General features: G+C 43.3%; 1 long non-coding RNA gene across 1 annotated transcript; it reads left to right on the top strand.

Moving 5' to 3' along the window:
- Nucleotides 1-494: 494 nt before the first annotated feature.
- Nucleotides 495-4,618, top strand: LOC133548752 (uncharacterized). The gene is made up of 3 exons (XR_009805939.1): nt 495-550; nt 4,070-4,306; nt 4,430-4,618. It is a non-coding gene; the product is annotated as an uncharacterized LOC133548752 (long non-coding RNA).
- Nucleotides 4,619-19,552: the final 14,934 nt, after the last annotated feature.

Below are 19,552 nucleotides of genomic sequence, written 5' to 3'. Positions count from 1 at the left end.
GTAAACATCTGTTAATGATTTTAGTTTATTTTGAACATGCTAATAGTTACAATATGGTATGTCACATATTCCAAGTTTCTCATTACAAAATGTCCGAAAAGGAGTAGAAAGAAATAGGTCTTATTTAATTTTACTCAATTTCCATTTCATAGCAATTTCTGTGATGGTTCACCCGTGCTTAATCTGTAACACATTGGATAAACAATAAATCATGAATTAACAGTTAAGTAAGTTATGATTCACATACTGAGATGAATTAGATCATCTTGTCATGGTCCAGATCTTGGACCATGTCATATTCTGGTATTGTTTCTGTTTTATTATTATCCTGTGTTGCATTCGACGTCTTTGGTTCCCGGTGGCAATTCCTGTTTGGTTTTCTGTTGTCAGGGTAACTCATTCAGTGTCACCTGATTCTGGTTTGTCGTCACGAACCTGACTTGATTAGTTATCTCCTTATTTAAGACCGCCCATGTTTTACATTCGGTCTCGGACTATAGTTTGCTACACGCAACAAGTCAACAAGTGACATCGCTCTTCCCGCATTGTGGTAACTACCTTGTTTCACCCATTAGCTTCCATGCTATTTTGTTTGTTTACTTGTCTAGTTTGCATACTAGCGCTTTCTGTTCATTCTAACTTCAACGCTAGTTCTGTTTGTTTTGTCTGTAGTACCTATGTGCCAGTATTTCTGTTATTAGTTTTTTTTTTAGTTAGGAATAAAACATCATTCCTACCTTAACGCTGTGTTCCCTCTCCGCTGCCCCACAAGAACGCAAACACACACCAGGATGCCAGCTAAATGTCACACATCTACTTTTTCAATAAGGTTCAGCAATATTCGTCTTCCTTGTATTTTGTAAACACTTTCAGTTTGAACAGTTTCTTAAAGTGGATCATATTAGTATGTTGTTTGACTTCTCTGCCTAATCCATTCCATATTTTCATTTCACATACGATATACTAAAGGTATTAAGTGTTGTACATGCATATACATGTTTAAAGTAAATTTTTCCCTAAGGTTATATGGCTCCTCCTTTGTTGAATAAATGTAAACCTTGGGGTTATAGTTTGCTTTGTGCATCATTTTAGCTGTTTACAAATGCACCAAATCGACGAGTTGCAATATTTTTTGATTTAATTAATAAAAGGTTTAAGTGTTCTTGATGACCAACATTATGTTTTATCCTAATTTACCTTTTTTGTAACTTAATTTGTGAATAAAGTGTACCTTTGAAGTTATGTCCCTATATTTCTAAACAATAACTCAGATATGGTAACACTAGCGAGGGTAGAATTTGGAGTGATTTTTGGTCTGGAGCATACTTTGCTTTTTTAATTATTGATGTATTTATTGCCACCTTGTTTTGTATGTTTTACAGTGTATGAGATATTTGGTTAATTTTATAATCTATTATTAAACTTAAAATAGTTATTTATTTTACAGAGTCAATGTCTATTTGTATTTGTGTTTGACTGTCTCTTGTACTGTTGCTGACCTGAATGGCATTAGTTTTGTTTTACTTAGATTCAAATTGTTTAGAAAGAATACTACAAATACAAGTATGTTTTTTTTCACACAACTCCATCAATGTATGTCCATGTAAGAACAGACACTTCAAGTAACCTCAGATGGTGCTGAGAGCCTGTGTAGGTCATGATTAATGATATGTGTTCATGTTTCTGTCATCAAGCTTTCATTTCATTCCATCTTTGAAATTATAATTAATTCAAATGTAAAATCTATGAAGATATCGGAGCTGGCCTCATTTCTCAACTAATTATATAGAATATACTGTACACTTAATTATAGTGTCTTCAGTCTTTTGAAGTCGGGATGTACTTTTTTATATCAATGTCTATTTTTGATATATTACCAATTCATGTCAAAGATGTGTGAAATGTTACTTATATGTAATAATAACGGATTACATTCATACAGCGCATTTCTAAACACTAAAAGCACTTCACAGAGAACTGAGAAGCCATAATTCATTCCACATTCACACGTTGATAGTGGTAAGCTACGTTGGTAGTGTGGCTGCCAATATACTCCTACAGCTGAGCCCCTAACTGTAAGAAGCTTTAGAATGAACTTTAATGACATAACAGCTGGAAAGACTGAACAAAATATGAAATAATGAAGTAAAAATTGTTTTATATATAGATTTATCTTGGATATGATATCGGCAGATATTTCTCCAGCTCAGAGAGGAACCTTGTAATTTTAAACATATAATTTATTACTTTTAAAGGCCTACTGAAACCCACTACTACCGACCACACAGTCTGATAGTTTATACATAAATGATGAAATCTTAACATTGCAACACATGCCAATACGGCCGGTTTAGTTTACTAAATTGCAATTTTAAATTTCGCGCGGAAGTATCATGCTAAAACGTCGCGGTATGATGACGCGTGCGCAAGATGTCACGCATTGTAGAGAACATTTTGGTCCAGCACCGTTCACAGCTATAAGTCGTCTCTTTTCATTGCACAGTATTATGTACATCTGTGTTGCTGTATCTTTTGCAATTTGTTCAATTAAAAATGGAGACGTCAAAGAAGAAAGATGTAGGTGGGAAGCGTTGTATTGCGGCCGCCTTTAGCAACACAAACACAGCCGGTGTTTCCTTGTTTCCATGTTGACATTCCCGAAAGATGACGGTGAAGCTTTACTATAGAACAGAGCGGTCAAGCGAACATGGTTCCCTACCACATGTGAACCAGCAAGTTTCGGTGATAAAATTGTGGTAATAAGTCTGCTCTTACCGTTGACATGAGCGGAGAGCTTGCGTCGTTCCTCCTGCACCTGTCAAAGAGGCAGCTGCGGACTCTCTTGCCTCCTCCCACTGGCCGCCCCCGACCGTTGGATGCTTCCACCATGGAGGAAGCATCGGCTGCCTTCGCCTCGTCGAGAAACGTGGCTTCCCTCGGAGACACTGGCGGTCACCACACCCGTGGCCACACCCCTCCAACTTTCAGGTTGTACAGGTACGACCATATAATCTCACTAAACCACTAGTAACACAATAAGCAGATAAGGGATTTTCCAGAATTATCCTGGTAAATGTGTCAAACAACATCTGAATCGCTCTGCCGTCTAGTTTGTTTTTTTTTTTTTTTTTTTTTTTTAGTCCTTCACTCTCACTTTCCTCATCAACGAATATTTCATCCTCGCTCAAATTAATGGGGAAATCGTCGCTTTCTCGGTCTGAATCTCTCTCGCTGCTGGTGTCCATGATTGTAAACAATGTGCGGATGTGAGGAGCTCCACAACCCGTGACGTCACGCCCACATCGTCTGCTACTTCCGGTACAGGCAAGGCTTTTTTATTAGCGACCAAAAGTTGCGAACTTTATCGTCGATGTTCTCTACGAAATCCTTTCAGCAAAAATATGGCAATATCGCGAAATGATCAAGTATGACACATAGAATGGACCTGCTATCCCCGTTTGAATAAGAAAATCTAATTTCAGTGGGCCTTTAACTACAGACCCAATTTGTAAAGCACTTTGGCTTCACTTCATTTTCAAAATGGGCTTATATGTGCTGTATATTTAACTGCTTAGGATATCTACACATTCATCCATCCATTTTCTACCGCTTATTCCCTTCCGGGGTCGCGGGGGGCGCTGGCGCCTATCTCAGCTACAATCGGGCGGAAGGCGGTGTACACCCTGGACAAGTCGCCACCTCATCGCAGGGCCAACACAGATAGACAGACAACATTCACACTCACATTCACACACTAGGGCCAATTTAGTGTTGCCAATCAACCTATCCCCAGGTGCATGTCTTTGGAAGTGGGAGGAAGCCGGAGTACCCGGAGGGAACCCACGCATTCACGGGGAGAACATGCAAACTCCACACAGCTACACATTGTTTATTAAATTTGTAATGTATCATTATGCAATGTTTTATTATTTTTCTTAACTGTAGGGAACATCATGTCAGAATTACTGTATATGAGTTATCACACAACCTGTTTGCTCCTTCGCTTGGAAAGGAGCGAGCTTAGGTGGTTCAGGCATCTCGTGTGGATGCCTAACGAGTGTCTCCCTAGGGAGGTCCTCATTGCACGTCCCACTGGGAGGAGACCCCGCAGCAGGCCAAGGACCAAATGGGGGGATTACATCTCCTCTCTGGCCTGGGAACGCTTCGGGATCCCCCAGGAGGAAGTTGCCAATGTTGCTCTGGAGAGGAAAGGTCGGGGGGTCTATTGTCCCCGCGACTTGATTTCGGATAATCGGTTGAAGATGGATGGATGGATGGATGGAAAACTTGTTTGCTTGCAGTTCAGGTTGGTCTGGTTACTATCTACTTGTGCTCACAAAGTTTGTTCTTAATATGCAAAGGCAGACAGCTTGTAAATCTCCACTGTATGCCATGGAATGAGTTTGCCATAGAAGTGTCTGTTTTTCAGGTCTGGAGAGCCACGGGAGGGGCCATATTAGGACCCAAAGTCTCCAAGAAGATAAGGCGGACGAGCAGAGAGGGGGTGAACTCGACGCCGCTGAAAGCACATTTCGTTTTAACTGTTTATGACCCAGTGCTGGGATGCTGTATAATGTGACCCCTCCCTTAGAAACAGCTTCAGCTATGTAATGAGGGAATGCCCAAATAAATGGGGAGGCGCTGGAAGTTTTTCCTTACAGCGTGGGGTGACACTCTACAAGGGTGCAGGTCCACGCACTCTCCTCATGAGCTAAATTGAATTCTGTCTGTGTTTGATTCCTTGCTTCTTGTCCTGTTTAATAGATAGTTCGGTGTTTGAACCTGACACATGATATTCTTTATAAGGCATGTGTAAGCATTTCAAAACTTATATTCCAATGTTATAGTTATGACATTGTTTATGGAGGCTTCATTATGTGTTGATTACTTAGTTGTTTTTTTTATCTCTTAAATACAAATGTTAGTAGCAATCAGTTTTACAAAGTCACTTGATGAGGATGTAGTTGGACATACATTCTCTGAAACACGCTATAGACAATCCACATGATGTCCCACAAAGACAGAAGTCGTCATGATCTTACTTGTAAATATGAAGTGGAACATTATTAGGAAAAGCAGAATATATTCCTCTGTTTTGCAATACTTCCAATTAAATATTCCAATATATTCTCTCTGACTCGCATAGTAGGCGGACGCTTTCCCTTCCCTCTCCTTTATCTATAGTGCTTGGTCCTTTGTGTCATGATCCACGTCTTGGATCATGGCATATTCTGGTTTTGGTTCTGTTTATCACATTCTGTCTTGTATTTGTCTTCCTCAGTTATTTGTGGCACTTCCTGGTTTTGTTTCCGTTGTCATAGTTACCCACTTAGTGTCACCTGTCTCTGCTTTGATCACGCGCACCTGCCCTTGATTATTTATCTCCCTATATATGCCCGCCTCTGTTTGACATTCAGTCTTGGACTCTTGTTTGCTCCCACGCAACAAATGACGTCACATTCCAGCATTGTGGTAACTATTAGCGCTCGATTAGCTTCCACGCTATTTTGTTTGTTCTTTTCCGTAGTTATCACGCTAGCGCTTTCTGTTCTTCCTAGCTTCCACGCTAGTTCTGTTGTTTTGTTTGTTAGTGCCTTCATGCAAAGTGTTTTGTTTCCTAGTCTGTTTTATAGTGTTATTTAGTGTGTAAATAAATCATTATCCTTACCCTCACACTGTGTTCCATCTTCCGCTGCACCCACGAGAGAACAACTTATTACCACAATGCCACCGAGACGTCACAGAAGAGTCCAAGCATGTAAACGTTCTCTCGCAGCCGAAATAGAGGCTTTTGATGAGTTCACAGGGCAGATAGCCCAAGCAATGGAGGCGGGGACTTTTCGCCACACGCCAGAGTGGATCTGGAAGCCCGGATGCCTCTCGACTCGATGTGGTCCCGCCTCGCCCGGCTCGCACGCGTCAGCAAGGGCGGAAGTCATGAGGAAATGCTCCGCCTAGCGACAGAGACGCGCTAACCTCGCCATCACTACCTCATGGACACAGCCAGTTCCAACCCGTCCAGGACTCACCCTACATGTCTGGTAATCCTTTTTTTTTTTCCTTCCTTTCAATCCTCCGGCTGGCCTGTCAGTCACAGTTACTCCAGCCGTGACGTCACTCCTCCTATACAGTATCCTGAGGATAGTGGAGTTGAGGAATCTTTTTTGAAACATGCACTCCTTCGGTCGTCCACAGGGGATGTAAATGAAGCCATCACACTTCTTAAGGACATTTGTTTTGAGTCCCAATATAAATCTTTATTTTCTGGAACCCCACCACCTGTGACTTGGCCCCCTTCCCCAATGACTGTTCCTTCCTCCCTGTCTACCTCTTTTTGTTCCTCCCCCTACCCACCCCTAGAGGTAGTTTTAGACCATAGAGAGCGCGTCTGGCATCCGCTTGTGGAAGGGGGGGGATCGTGCTGGTAGCTGTGCTACGGAGGTAGCACAGCGGCGCTCAGCCAAGCCTCTTCCCCCAAAAAGACCTCCTCCACCGGTCTTTCGTCCCGCCAGACCGCAACCTCCTGTATGTCCTCCTTCACCGGTATTCCGGTTAGCTCCTCCTAGGCCGCCTCCACCGGCACCACGGCTGGCTGTAATCAGCCCTGGCCCTAGTCCTTGCCCAAGCCCTAGTATGACTTTTAGTCCTAGTCCTTGCCCAAGCCTTAGTATGACTGTTAGTCCTAGTCCTTGCCCAAGTTCTTGTCCAGGCCCTAGTATGACTGTTAGTCCTAGTCCTTGCCCAGATCCTAGCCCATGTTCTAGCCCTTGTCCTAGTCATAGTCTTGTTCTTAGTCCTTTTTCTAGTCCTAGTCATAGTCTTGTTCAAAGTCTTAGTCCTTGTCCTAGTCCTAGCCATAGTTCGAGTCATGGTCCCTGTCCTTGTCATAGTCATAGTCCCAGTCTTAGTCATAGTCTTAGTCCTAGTCACAGTCGTAGTCCTCGTCATAGTTCGAGTCCAAGTCTTAGTCCAAGTCCATGTCATACTTGTAGTCGAGGTCTGGATCCCACTCCAGTACAGGACTTCATGCTGGATCCCACTCCAGCACAGGACTTCATGCTGGATCCCACTCCAGCACGGGACTTCATGCTGGATACCACTCCAGCACGGGACTTCATGCTGGATCCCACTCCAGCACGGGACTTCATGCTGGATCCCACTACAGCACGGGACGTCATGCTGGATCCCACTCCAGCACGGGACGTCATGCTGGATCCCACTCCAGCACGGGACGTCATGCTGGATCCCACTCCAGCACGGGACGTCATGCTGGATCCCACTACAGCACGGGACGTCATGCTGGATCCCACTCCAGCACGGGACGTCATGCTGGATCCCACTCCAGCACGGGACGTCATGCTGGATCCCACTCCAGCACGGGACGTCATGCTGGATCCCACTCCAGCACCTGTTCTTCGGCTGAGACCAGTGCCGGCTCCTCGGCTGAGACCAGTGCCGGCTCCTCGGCTGAGATCAGTGCCGGCTCCTCTGCCGGCTTCCGCGCCTGACTCGTCTGCTGCGGCGTCCACGCTTGTCTCCACGACGACGCCGCCTGTCTCCACGACGACAACTGATTCGGCTGCAGCAACCGCCCCGTATTCGCCTGCTGTTTTCGGGCCTGCTTTGGCTGTAGTCCCCGCACCCTCGTCTGCAGTTTCTAAGCCTGCCATGACGACGGCGCTGAAGCGCCCTCCTCCATGTCGGCCACGGGTGTGGCCTCGAACGGGTCGTCCTCCTCGCCGGGCGCTTCCTCCTCCACGTCGGCCACGGGTGTGGCCTCTACAAGGGCACCCCCCAAGACTTTCACGGCAGCGGCGTTCCATACTCCGCCGCCACATGGCTTGTCCTCGGTAGATTCGAGGACATGCAACCTGGCGACCCTCCACCGTGTCCTCCCTCCGCCCTCCCTTCATGTTTGGACTTTTTTGTGTGGGGGGGTTCATGTTAAACTTTTGGGACATCTGGTATCTGTCCTTAGAGGGGGGGCTTATGTCATGATCCACGTCTTGGATCATGGCATATTCTGGTTTTGATTCTGTTTATCACATTCTGTCTTGTATTTGTCTTCCTCAGTTATTTGTGGCACTTCCTGGTTTTGTTTCCGTTGTCATAGTTACCCACTTAGTGTCACCTGTCTCTGCTTTGATCACGCGCACCTGCCCTTGATTATTTATCTCCCTATATATGCCCGCCTCTGTTTGACATTCAGTCTTGGACTCTTGTTTGCTCCCACGCAACAGATGACGTCACATTCCAGCATTGTGGTAACTATTAGCGCTCGATTAGCTTCCACGCTATTTTGTTTGTTCTTTTCCCTAGTTATCACGCTAGCGCTTTCTGTTCTTCCTAGCTTCCACGCTAGTTCTGTTGTTTTGTTTGTTAGTGCCTTCATGCAAAGTGTTTTGTTTCGTAGTCTGTTTTATAGTGTTTTTTAGTGTGTAAATAAATCATTACCCCTACCCTCACGCTGTGTTCCATCTTCCGCTGCACCCACGAGAGAACAACTTATCACCACAATGCCACCGAGACGTCACACTTTGTTTTGTCTTGTCTTAACTTTCTTGGAGCCTCTTTTTGCACTGCTTTCCAAAATCTAAACAATGAAATTGTCAGCGAAACTGACAAGATATTTTCTCCAAGAAGCTCAGATTCTGGGGAACCTGCCTGTCCTGACGGAACACATGAATGACTCTTAGGAGAAGCGGTGTACCACATGCCTGGCAACCCTTTCAGTCACTATACATACGTATTCAGAATAATGGTAACGTGACATCTACTGATTGGAGCAGTGGTGGGCCGTCAGGCTCAGTAAGGCCTTCTCTGCTGGCCTATGATAAATCACGATCATTATTATAAAAGTTAATTTTATTTTTAATTGACTTCCTATAAATATATAAAGGTACTCATCATTTTCTCTTCATGTCATATTAGGCTCCTTTGTTGCTCTTTTAAGTTAGAGCATATATCCAATCAGAATTCAGTTAGCTTGTTGCTGTTGATGTACTGTATAGATTCTGCCAGAGGAGTTCTGACCCAACATTAGCGGCGGCTGTGCAGTTTAACGAACGGAGGACATTCAGTTAACAGACAGTTGCGATAGCCGATCAGATCACAAGTTGTTGACAGTAGCCTTATGTTGATCGTGACTGTGATTGGATTTTCACTTGTCACTCCTAGGCATCCAATCACAAGTTGGGATTTACGAAAGCAGAAAGTGGCACCGGAGCCATACCCGGCCAGCGGAGAAATCAGCAGTACTCACTTTTTTTACCAACAAAGTAGCAGAGCAAAACGTTGATTAGGTGGCGGCTATAACGATTTGCTTGTCACTTCCACTCAAATCAACCAACCACAAGCGGTAGTGTGGGTTCAAATATATTTTTTCATATTCAACATGTTTTTTACAGTTATTTTTGTTTTGACAGTCTGATGCTGGTGTATTGATTTTTAAATGCTCCCCAAAAAAAAACTTTTTGTACAGTAAAAACAAACTGAGGTGATTCAATGCCCTGTAGTGCACTGTGTGTTCCTGTATAGTATTTTACAAGCCGTGGTCATGTGGCGACATCATTTATGGTATTTTGAGAGGTATTTATTGAAATCGGACTAAGTAAGACATCACTAAAGACTTAGATGGGAAACGCACGGCCCGCCACTGGATAGGAATGAGTGCTGATGTGGTGTATGGACAAATTGGAAGATGCTTGTTCAAGATACCCAAAAGCTGCCACAAATGATTAAAGGATGGGAAGAGCTGTCAGCACTCAGACTTTTGGGATGTTGGACTAAATCACAAACTGGATAACACCTTGGAGACAACGTCTGCTCTGTATGGCGAAGTATGATGAATTTGAGGACGAGAAATAGACAATTGGAGTAAAAAGTTTTTTGGGTTTTTTTTGGCTAGCTAAACAAACATTCTTGTCTGGGTTGTTTTTTCCTGGAAAGGTCATTCCTTTGATATTCTCCCAAAAGGAAAGTGCAGCGAAGACTCTATAAACTCTTTCCCTGTCTCTTATGGACACATGTCTGTGTTATCGCGATAACACTGCACTTTGCAGATCCACACACACACGCAAATTACATCCACTGAAAATACACCCCACCGACACACATACCTCACCCCCACATCCCATGCCTTCGTCGCTTCACCTCAAGTGGTATCACAGAAAACAGAGCTGCGAAGGATCCATCGAGGTGCCCGCATCTGGGAAAGTAAAGAGGATCTTGTTTTTAATAGAATATAGTATATAATCTTTTATTGTTTGATACTGTATCAGCACTATTTTAAAAAGTAAATCTTGTCCAATACAAGAAAGTAAGGAAATTGTTGTCATTGTTTACACTACACACACACACACACACACACACACACACACACACACACGTACACACAATTAACTAACATTGTCTCGTTCTCATTCCACACTTTTAACAAAAGTTACAATCTTAAAGGTCACTGTACATAATATTACGTTATAGCTGTGTACATTTGTGAGGTGCTGACGTCATCGCCGTGCACGATGGTTGTCCCAATTAAAAAAAAGAGTACATTTGAATCTAATGTCTCCTTTTCTCCCATTAGCAGAAAGTCGGCATCCGTGTACATTTCACGTCCTTTCATATCCCAAGATCCTTAGCGCAATCAACTCTAAAAAATTATTTTCAACATGGCAACGCTATGCGGGGCTGAATGAGTGACTTTAAAATGTAAGTATAGCTCTATCTATTCATTTACAAGAGCTAAAAGCTGACATCTCAAGCGGAGGTGACAGTAGTGATACACATTTTTGTTAAAATAACAAACCTCTTATACCAGACTTTCTATTCTATACCTGGATTATTGTAATGTTGAGCAATTTACGTGCTCTTTTCCCTCTCTTTACCCTGAGGATGGCAGACAGCTTCATGCCCGGAACTTTTTCAAAAATGGAAGTAAAGCCTGACATCTTTCAATTAACTTTTTTCGACCGCAAAAATGTTACTTAATTATGTTCTCTAACTGTCTTGCCGGAATAATAACGTATTATTAATGTGTGCATCAATGAACCGATATTAGTTATTGCTGTTTTTTGTGTACATTTGCATGTTATTTGAAAATGTTTGCTTCTATAAATGTATGTTTAACTTTTCTGTTTTTAGGGTTTTTTGTTTCTTTTTTGCAGTGCAGACCAATCAAGGAGGGTTAGGACTTGGAAATGGCAATTTAAAGTACAATAGAGCAAAAATAAATTACACCAAACCATGACCGGCTCTACACAGGGACAAGAGGGGGCAGAGCCCCCTTAAATAAATGTCTTGCCCCATCAAATCAAAATTTGAGAAAGCAAATTTTAATAAACTCATAAAATTACTACATTACAAGTTGACAAAATTATCTTCACTAGCGGAAAAATCCGCCGAAAAAGGGACACACACGATATAGTAGTGTCGGCTTCCCTCTAATCCCTCCCTCCGCTGTGCGTGTATTCAACATTCCACAGGCTGCGCAGCAGACACACACCCGCACACACCCCTCAGCCCTCAGTAAACATCCAATCACTGTTGCAGTATGAAAGTTGTCTACATTTATCATATACTTGTTAGGATGGGTGTATTTGTGTAGTCTTATCTGTCATAAACACGTTTATCGTCGCGGACTTTCGGTGCTACGGATTCCTTTTTTTTTTTTTTACAACTTGACGAGAGCAGTTACAGCGGAGGCTCTGAGCAGCAGTGGTTTGGAAGGCAGAGAGCCTCCACTGTCCCTGTAACAAGCTACAAGTCATTTATGATGCTGTTAATGACGGTAAAAATGAAACATAAGGTATATATCCTGCTTAACAGTCCTCCTCTGCTGTCCTCTGTTCAGAGCAAAGTCCCTAGCAACGGCCCGTTTTACTTAGCAACGGTCTGGCAATCGACTGCAGGAATTCTTTTTCTGTTGTTTTTCTTGCAATTCTACATAGTCAACCTTTAATATTTCAATCTACATTTTCTAATAAACAAATTATAAGTTTCATTTGATATGACCAAGACACCTAAAAACAAAAACACTGCCGTTTTCATCAATTTACAAGCAAGTGGGCAACAAACATACATTGGAGTGAATGAATTTTGTGCCCAGATAAGTGCCCATGTTCTGTTTTGAAAATTAGTTTGAGATTCTTTTTAATCATTATTCATCAGACTACCTTTCAGTTTTGTAAATATTGACTGTAGTGTGTGAAGTCCTTCTTTGGGTCAAAATTTATTTGAGAGTTAGGCCATCCAGTTAGGATAAATGTTATGTTGTTGGTTGATAAAATCTGGATGAAGGATGTTTTATTTTATTTTATTCATTAATTTTTATTTTTATTTTTATTTTTCAGTTTCCCCCCCTGAGGGATTGCCACCTTATTGTGGTCAGGGGGTTTGCGTGCCTCAGTGACCATAAGAGCTATACCAGCAGGAGCTTAATTTTCAGGTGGGACACACAAGTTGGACAGGTCTGAAGGTAGAGGCCTGACAAAGTGCAATCCACTACTCCAGGTTGGGGTTGGACACATAGCTAAAGACCCATTTCAATGAAGAAAGCATCGTTACTATAAGCACGGGGAAAAAAATGCTGGAGCATGATGTGTACACATGATGCCCCCTTCACATTTCTGACTCCCCCCTCATAAAAGCATTCCTAGAACCGCCCCTGCGCCAAACACGTATATATACCAGTTTGGGCGATAATTTAAAAACAAAGTATTTTTGTAAGCTATGTAAATTAATAAAGCCATGTGCTGAAACTGCAGTTGTTGTGATTCATTTTCTCTGTCTTCATTGCAAATAAGTATATAACGATAATAATATCATGCTATCCCATTATTTACGTTTACTGGCTATATTACAAGCAATTTGGCAATATTAGAAAACTCCATAAATTGTGAATCACATCTTGATAAAGTAACTGCTAAATAAGATTGTGTGGTGTTGCTGAAAGGATAGACCGTTACAGTGACATGACAGTGACGCGCGGTGAACTAAACACCAGGCGAGGCATATACTTTTGGAGTTTTTTTTTTTCTTTTTTTTTACTTAAATTCATATGTGCAGCTCTAATCATTGTTGATTTAGGTTGTACATTAGAGTAACAGGAAAAAGAAGGGAGTTATTTACTTTCATAAAACCGTTATCATAATGACATGATATGATAAATGGCAGAGGTGGGACAAAGTCATTAAGTAAGTCTCAAGTCTTTGCCGTCAGGTCCCAAGTCAAGTCTTGAGTCAAGACGGGTAAGTTCCGAGTCAAGTCCAAAGTAGAGACTGGAAAGTCTCGAGTCAAGTCCCAAGTTCTGCATTTTGAGTTTCGAGTCCTTTCAAGTCCTTGTAACCACTGACTAATATATTTACACAGATTGTGCATGCTTTTAAAACGCTGTATTTATTTATTAAAACAAGTGCATTTGAAACTGCAGGAAAAAAATAGTGATGACATTGCACTTCATAATAGCACTACTGACCAATCATTTTAAACATTTTCCTCACTCCTTTACAGACTGAACACATTTGAAAAAACAAGTGCAACTGTACTTATTTGCACAAAAGTGTTAACATTGTATTTCCATGGCATATTCCATTGTAACGAGTTTCACGGCAGTTTCTATCCTGTTCTTATCTTATCTCATTGATCTCATGGGGCGGCGTGGCGAAGTTGGTAGAGTGGCTGTGCCAGTAATCTTAGGGTTACTGGTTCAATCCCCACCTTCTACCATCCTAGTCACGTCCGTTGTGTCCTTGGGCAAGACACTTCACCCTTGCTCCTGATGGGTCCTGGTGAGCGCCTTGCATGGCAGATCCCACCATCAGTGTGTGAATGTGTGTGTGTGAATGGGTGAATGTGGAAATACTGTCAAAATGCTTTGGGCTCCTTAAAAAGGGGTAGAAAAGCGCTATACAAGTACAACAGGTAAATGGTAAATGAGTTGTACTTGTATAGCACTTTTCTACCCCTTTACCATTCATTTCATACTGTATGTGTGTTTATGTGTGCATACACATGAAAAACATAACAAATACATAAACATAACAAATAGGGGTGTTGGAAAAAATTGATTCGAATACGAATCGAATCGAATGCGTTGTGCGATTCAGAATCGATTCTCATTTTAAAAAAATCGATTTTTATTTTTATTTTTTATTTTTTTATTTATTTATTTTTATCAATCTAACAAAACACTACACAACAATACCATAACAATGCAATACAATTCCAAAACCAAACCTGACACAGCAACATTCTGAGCTGCAATAAACAGAGCAATTGAGGAGACACAAACAGGACACAAAACAAACCAAAAGTAGTGAAATAAAAATGAATATTATCAACAACAGTATCAATATTAGTTATAATTTCAGTATAGCAGTGATTAAAAATCCATCCATCCATCCATCCATTTTCTTCCGCTTATCCGAGGTCGGGTCGCGGGGGCAACAGCCTAAGCAGTGAAACCCAGACTTCCCTTTCCCCAGCCACTTTGTCTACCTCTTCCCGGGGGATCCCGAGGCGTTCCCAGGCCAGCCGGGAGACATAGTCTTCCCAACGTGTCCTGGGTCTTCCCCATGGCCTCCTACTGTTTAAAAATCCCTCATTGACATTATCATTAGACATTTATAAAAAAATAAAAAATAAAAGAACAATAGTGTCACAGTGGCTTACACTTGCCTCGTTTGTTTAATAGTTAAAACAAATTTACATTATTGCAATCAGTTGATAAAACATTGTCCTTTACAATTATAAAAGCTTTTTTTTTTTTTTAAATCTACTACTCTGCTAGCATGTCAGCAGACTGGGGTAGATCCTGCTGAAATCCCATGTATTGAATGAATACAGAATCGTTTTGAGTCGGAAAAATATCGTTTTTGAATCGAGAATCGAATCGATATATTATCGAATTGTGACCCCAAAAATTGATATTGAATCGAATCGTGGGACACCCAAAGATTCACAGCCCTAATAACAAAGAACAGAGTTGTACTTTTTAGATGTTAGGGCCCTATGCAAAATGTACACATATTCTTAATATAGTGTACATTTTAACTGACCTTGTCAAAAAGTATGAATAAGGTAGCGAACTGCAGTGGACGCAACACATTGCCGTGTATAACCATAGACATCTTATAAGTAGACGCAATATTGGCTGCTGTGACGCGAGAAAGTTGGCCGCCATCTAAAAGTGGTGATGATGAGCCGGCGAGGAACCTAAACTGACAGTTGACAGGTAGAAAAAAAAGATGCTAAACTGAAAGTTGACAAGTAGAAAACAAAGATGTCGGGCTGGTGTTCAGCATGTTCCTGCTCAAAAGAGCGGACTGTTGAAAATAGGAATCGGGGGAGTACACAAGTAAGATTTAACATTAACATACGATTGTTTTTTTTGGGGAAAAGAATATTACCACTGTTGAGAAGGAGCAAAGATCTTCAATATTTGTATGTGAAAATCACAAAGAAATCTTCTGGGGGAGGGTAACACCCCTACAGGTGTTTGGTTTAAAAACTTTTAGCCCCACCTAAAACAACATTTACCAGACGCCACTGATTATGATGCATTCTCCTTTTAGGCAAAGTATAAGACAATACTTTCTTAACAGTATAATTGTAACCAGAAATAAGTCTTCAAGAAACAATATTGAAATACTAACATTGTTGGGTAAGACAGAAGTTCGTTTTATTCTGAATCCAGTGAAACAGATTGGTGGTTTTAGCTGATATAAAGACTTTCCGGTGTTTATATGTTTATGTTTAAGTATTTGGCAGACATTTTTATCCAATGCGACATACATACAAAAATACATTTAAAACAATCACTGTAAACGTTATCATTTAAGGGAAGAATGTAATACAAAATATCAATACAAAGTGTTAAGACAGAATAAACTCTGCTGCTGCAGCAACAGAGATACAGTCTATAGGTCCCTAAGATATATAGATATCTAATGTATTCATACATTGTTTATGTAGAATATACATATGTATATATAACCTAATCATATTGTTTCTTGAACATAAAAATAGCTGACCGTTTTTTTCCCCCTTCTATGGGCTTATATTCCCAGTTTTGATCTCGGACGTCTGGTCACTTAAAGCATATAAGAATATTCTATCACTGTTAAGCAAACTATTAATAATAAAGCACACCAAAACATGTGTCCTTTATCATAGACGTATGACAAAAAATTGCGTGAAAATCAGTGGTATTCAGTGAGGTAAGATGAACTAAATGTGCTGACAGTTCATTGCTTCTGCCAAATGAATTGCCCTGAGTGGAGCGGATCACCACTCCAGGATGGCGGCCCCGCGTCTCGTCAGCGCCAGTAAGCAGTAGCACTCGATGCTGCATCTACTAATAAGATGTCTATAGTTTTAACATTATCAGTGAGTTTACAGCCTCACTGATTCAACTACATAGCAAATACAAGTTAAGTTACTTAGCCAATAAAAGTTATCTAACATTCAAAACTTACTGTTTTTTGTGTCGAACGAAGTTGGAAGTTGTTGCGTCTCTGTCTGTAATCTTCGAACCGCATGTTTTGCATACTGCAATTAGTTTTTTGTTTACCAAGTCGTAGTCTTTATACCCGAACAACACTATATTTGGCATAATTTTTTCTCACTGGTGCGTTGTTTGACAGCTCTTCTTTATTGGTTGTCCTGCAATTTAATTGGATGAATGCGGTGGGATGAAAACAACGTGGATGTAATTTGATTGGCTGATGTACTGAGGGCACACACGCTGAGAGACACACACGTACACAATGAAAGATACATAGCGCTCCTGAATAACATTTTAATCTTTGTGTTTTGGGTAAAGTAACAAGTCTTGTTAAGTCAAAAGGCTCAAGTCCAAGTGAAGTCACACAAATCATTGATGTTAAAAGTCTAAGTCGAGTTGAAAGTCTCTTTACATTTTGTCAAGTCGAGTCCAAAGTCCTCCTCTCTGAGCTGCCACCTTACCATGGTAGAGGAGTTTGCGTGTCCCAATGATCCTAGGAGCTATGTTGTCCAGGGGCTTTCATTCCCCCTGGTAGGGTCTCCCAAGGCAAACAGGTCCAAGGTGAGGAATCAGACAAACAGCAGCTCGAAGACCTTTATGAAGTAGACAACTCATGGACCCAGATTTCCCTCGCCCGGACGCGGGTCACCGGGGCCCCGCTCTGGAACCAGGCCCGGAGTTGGGGCACGATGGCAAGCGCCTGGTGGCTGGGCCTGTCCCCATGGGGCCCGGCCGGGCACAGCCCGAAGAGGCAACTTGGGTCATCCCTCCAATGGGCTCACCACTCATAGGAGGGGCCATAGAGGTCGGGTGCATTGTGAGCTGGGCGGCAGCCAAAGGCAGGGCACTTGGCGGTCCGATCCTCGGCTACATAAGCTAGCTCTTGGGACATGAAACGTCACCTCACTGGGGGGAAGGAGCCTGACCTAGTGCGCGAGGTAGAGAAGTTCCGGCTGGATATAGTCGGACTCACCTCGACGCACAGCAAGGGCTCTGGAACCAGTTCTCTCGGGAGGGACTGGACTCTCTTCCACTCTGGCTGGGGTGGCAATTCTCGTTGTCCCCCGGCTCAAAGCCTGCACGTTGGAGTTCAACCCAGTGGACGAGAGGGTAGCCTCCCCCGCCTTCGGGTGGGGGGACGGGTCCTGACTGTTGTTTGTGCTTACGCACCAAACAAGAGTTCAGAGTACCCACCCTTTTTGGGTACACTCGAGGGAGTACTGGAAAATGCTCCACCGGGTGATTCCCTTGTCCTACTGGGGGACTTCAACGCTCATGTTGGCAACGACAGTGAAACCTGGAGAGGCGTGATTGGGAAGAATGGCCGCCCGGATCTAAACCCAAGTGGTGTTTTGTTATTGGACTTTTGTGCTCGTCACGGATTGTCCATAACAAACACCATGTTCAAACATAAGGGTGTCCATGTGTGCACTTGGCACCAGGACACCGTGGGCCACAGTTTCATGATCGACTTTGTAGTTGTGTCATCGGATTTGCGGCCTCATGTTTTTGACACACGGGTGAAGAGAGGGGCGGAGCATTCTACCGATCACCACCTGGTGGTGAGTTGGCTGCGATGGTGGGGGAGGATGCCGGACAGACCTGGCAGGCCAAAGCACATTGTGAGGGTCTGCTGTAAACGTCTGGCGGAGTCTCCTGTCAGAGAGAGTTTCAATTCCCACCTCCGGAAGAACTTTGAACATGTCACGAGGGAGGTGCGGGACATTGAGTCCGAGTGGACCATGTTCCGCACCTCTATTGTCGAGGCGGCTGATTGGAGCTGCGGGCGCAAGGTTGTTGGTTCCTGTCGTGGCGGTAATCCCATAACCTGTTGGTGGACACCAGCAGTGAGGGATGTCGCCAAGCTGAAGAAGGAGTCCTATCGGGTTCTTTTGGCTTATAGGACTCCGGAGGCAGTGGACGGGTACCGACGGGCCAAGTGGTGTGCAGCTTTAGTGGTCGCGGAGGCAAAAACTCGGACATGGGAGGAGTTCGGGGAAGCCATGGCAAACAACTTACGGACGGCTTCGAAGCGATTCTGGACCACCATACGCCGCCTCAGGAAGGGGAAGCAGTGCACTGACAACACCGTGTATGGTGCGGATGGTGCTCTGCTGACCTCGACTGTGGATGTTGTGGATCGGTGGAAGGAATACTTTGAAGACCTCCTCAATCCCACCAACACGTCTTCCTATGAGGAAGCAGTGCCTAGGGAATCTGTGGTGGGCTCTCCCTATTTCTGGGGCTGAGGTTGCTGAGTTAGTTAAAAAGCTCCTCGTTGGCAAGGCCCCGGGGGTAGATGAGATCTGCCCGGAGTTCCTTAAGGCTCTGGATGCTGTGGGGCTGTCTTGGTTAACAAGACTCTGCAGCATCGCGTGGACATCGGGGGCAGTACCTCTGGATTGGCAGACCGGGGTGGTGGTCCCTCTCTTCAAGAAGGGGGACCGGAGGGTGTGTTCCAACTATCATGGGATCACACTCCTCAGCCTTTCCGGTAAGGTTTATTCAGGTGTACTGGAGAGGAGGCTACGCCGGATAGTCGAACTTTGGATTCAGGAGGAACAGTGTGGTTTTCGTCCTGGTCTTTTGCCCAACCAGTCAACTTGTGCTTTGTGGACTTGGAGAAGGCATTCGACCGTGTCCCTCGGGAAGTCCTGTGGGGAGTGCTCAGAGAGTATGGGGTATCGGACTGTCTTATTATGGCGGTCCGCTCCCTTTACGATCAGTGTCAGAGCTTGTTCCGCATGGCCGGCAGTAAGTCGGACACGTTTCCAGTGAGGGTTGGACTCTGCCAAGGCTGTCCTTTGTCAACGATTCTGTTCTTAACTTTTATGGACAGAATTTCAAGGCACAGTCAAGGCGTTGAGGGGTTCCGGTTTGGTGGAAGCGGGATTAGGACTCTGCTTTTAGCAGATGATAAGGTCCTGATGGCTTCATCTGGTCGGGATCTTCAGCTCTCACTGGATCGGTTCGCATCGAAGTGTGAAGCGACCGGAATGAGAATCAGCACCTCCAAGTCCGAGTCCATGGTTCTCGCCCGAAAAAAGG

This window comes from Nerophis ophidion, linkage group LG03 (genome assembly GCF_033978795.1).
Source record: "Nerophis ophidion isolate RoL-2023_Sa linkage group LG03, RoL_Noph_v1.0, whole genome shotgun sequence".
In the NCBI taxonomy this organism is placed as follows: domain Eukaryota; kingdom Metazoa; phylum Chordata; class Actinopteri; order Syngnathiformes; family Syngnathidae; genus Nerophis; species Nerophis ophidion.
The sequence above is the reverse complement of the archived record's forward strand: the minus strand, read 5'-3'. Positions and strand labels throughout refer to the sequence as shown.